The following is a 3,190-nucleotide window of genomic DNA, read 5'->3' as shown; positions in this document are numbered from 1 at the left end:
GTAACAAGATAATCAAACAGCTGAACTGTCACACACACACACACACACCACCAACTCCCATCATCTCAATCCTGACTGTCCACTGGATCAGCCCTGCCAGTGGGGGACCGCAGCCGTTCCCACCTAAGCCCCGCTCATCATACCGAGCGATAACCCTGTCCCATTAATTTGCACATCCCCTTCCGTGGCGGGTTCCACGAAGGGCGAAACTAGGGCGTGAAGCCACTCCCGCAAGTGACCCCACTCAGCCGAGAACGCATCTCGAGAACCATCAACAGCAATCACAACCACAAACACAATACAATCATCGCATCAAACAACCAAATACAACACATCACCAATATCCCATTATGGGACTAATACTGAGTAGAAAATCCTACATGGAAAGCACAACAGTACAGACGGTATCAACAGCTGTCTCAAAAAGCCTCTTCTACGAAGCCTCCTCCTATCATATAACACGTAAAGGCTACACATCACATACTACCCATAAAAACCCCCAATCTCTAAATTAGGGTTTAACCAAACTCAACAAAACATTATAAAAATTATATTAAAAGCTTACCCTCGACGCAAGGAACTCAACGACACGAATTACGACAAGAACTGACCGTCTGAACTCCGGGAATTGCTAAGGATGCGATTAGGAAGATAAACTGGTTGCCTTCTCTCTTAAACAGGGTTTTAGGTTTTGTAAAAGTGATTTAATAGAATGACGACTATGTTTAAATACCCTAATCGCATAATTAACAAAACCCGAGAAAACTCCCCGTAAAACCGGACACTCGATCGAGTACCCAAGGTACTCGATCGAGTACCCCTTACTCGATCGAGTACCCCATCTACTCGATCGAGTACCCAACAGGTCAGAAACTATTTTATTTCGCAACTTACCCTTACTCGACAGAGTAAGGGCTACTCGATAGAGTACCCCAAGACTTATAAATACGGAGTATTACAGTCATCTCAACCCTTAATCAGAAAATCAGGGCCCCTTTCAACGGGAACAAAATCACAATTCCCGCTTCCCCGATCAAGGCTATCATGAAGAAGGGAATAGCCTCTCAGGTCATTGAGGAGGACGACAGCGAAATGTGGGGATTCCAAGCTGTGAATGCCCTAACCGACGACTCAGCACCTTTTGATTGTGACCCGTTCTCCAACCTCACAGTCAACCGTATTCTGATGCGCCAGGGTTATTTCCTGGGCTTATTTTGGACCGTGTCGAGACCCATATGGACACCCTTTAAAACAAGGAAACCAGAGAAGACAACACTCCGCCTTTGATTGAAACCGAGAAAAGGCTCAAGCTCTTGGAAGAGCAACTCCTAACCCATGGTAACAACATCCACCTTGAGAACAATCGAAGATTCGAGCCCGTTGGGGATCAACTACCCGACAACTTTACCTTGACTGATGTACCCAAGTTTAAGGGAGTAGAGGACCCGCTCAATCACATTCGGGCCTTTAAGGATTACATGTCTATTAAGGGGGTCAAATAGGAACTCTTCACCTGAATCTTTCCATCATCCCTGGAACCAATTCCCCGCCAATGGTACTATTCCCTCGACCCCAAGAACCTTACTACATGGGATGAAGTCGTCGTTGAAATTGCCAAACAATATGCTGACAACGTCGAAATCCAAGCCAACTCCCGCACTCTTAAAGTCCTGACTCAGAATGATAAGGAAGGGTTCACAAAATTCCTAACTCGGTGGAAGAGGGTAAGCACTCAATTTTTCAGTAAGCCGTGTGAATCAACTCTGGTTGAGAAATTTGTCAACAACCTCAGCCCAGTTTATGCCAACCTGCTGAGATATCAAAATATCAAAATGTTCCCGGACCTACAAATCCTCGGGACCCGCATTGAAGACGATCTCTGCAAGGGTGTCCTAGCCAAAACCACTGGTAGAGACTATCAGGGATCTACATCAACTGGATCTCGCCCATATGGTCTAACGAACAAAATCGATGAGGTCAACCTCCTCGAGCCAACCACAAAGAAAACTGAACGTCATCAAAGGGTATTCAAAAACTTGGGAACAACCTATGCCTGTGCCCTAAAAAGACTCATGGACCAAGGGAAACTACAGTCAGTTGGGCCCACTCCTAACCCATCTGAGGCCAAGAAAACCCATTTCTGGAATCCCAATGCCTACTGCCAAGACCACCAGGGTAAAGGTCATGGCACAGAGGCCTGCTTTAAACTTAAGCACGCCATCCAAGAAATGATCAAGAAAGGGGAACTACCTTTACCTCCACCTACAAAACCAAACAGCAAAACAAACCCCTTGGGGATCCATGTCGACTCTAATGACGAGCCAACCATGGATTGCTCACACCTCATCCTACCTATTGAGGACGAGGTGAATGCCTTGGATAAGGACACGCCAAACGGGATGTTCGTATTCAGCGTCGTAACTATGCTCACCATGTTCCAACAGGTTGAAGAAGCCATAACCAGTCACTGAAAAAGGATTACCCAACTTGAGGACGCCTACCACCGGTTGATTTTCAACCCACCAACACAATTACCGCGCCCGACGGATGGTCCTCCAAGCACCTAAAACTACCCTCACCAGAAAGGATTGCTCCCGTGACCATTCTGGCTTGCACCCTTGAATAACCAACCCCACAATAATCAATCCCGCAAAAACTACCCCCCAAGAACTTCCCCTACAAAATCTATCCGCCGAAGAATGCCCCTCCAAGGTACCCTCGCGACCCCAACATCAACGCTATCCGGAGAGATGGCACGGAAGATGTCTACATGGTTCCGGGAAAGGGCAAACAAGCAAAAGAGATCGGTCATCTTACCCGGTCCGGATGCCCCTACCAAAATACGAACAATACAACAGTCATTCCAACAACGAATGACCAAGTTGTCCCAGACGTGGACACTCCACCCAAGGTTCCCGAAAACTCTATCCTTAAACAACTGCAAAAAGCAATGGCTGAAATTTCAATTTGGCAACTTATTGCTACATCCTTCGAACATCGGCAGGCTTTGCTACAAGCCTTGGGAAAGTTAACGGTTCCCTCTACCTCTTCTTCAGAAGAAGTGGTAGCACACATGACAAAGGATGTCCCCGACCTGAGCAACCCGGTCATCTTCTATGACGAAGATATCCCTCCATTCGGAGCCAACCATAACCTGGCCCTGTACATCACCGTACAATGCCTCAAGAGG

Source organism: Silene latifolia, chromosome 9 (assembly GCF_048544455.1).
Source record: "Silene latifolia isolate original U9 population chromosome 9, ASM4854445v1, whole genome shotgun sequence".
In the NCBI taxonomy this organism is placed as follows: Eukaryota; Viridiplantae; Streptophyta; class Magnoliopsida; order Caryophyllales; family Caryophyllaceae; genus Silene; species Silene latifolia.
The sequence above is the reverse complement of the archived record's forward strand: the minus strand, read 5'-3'. Positions refer to the sequence as shown.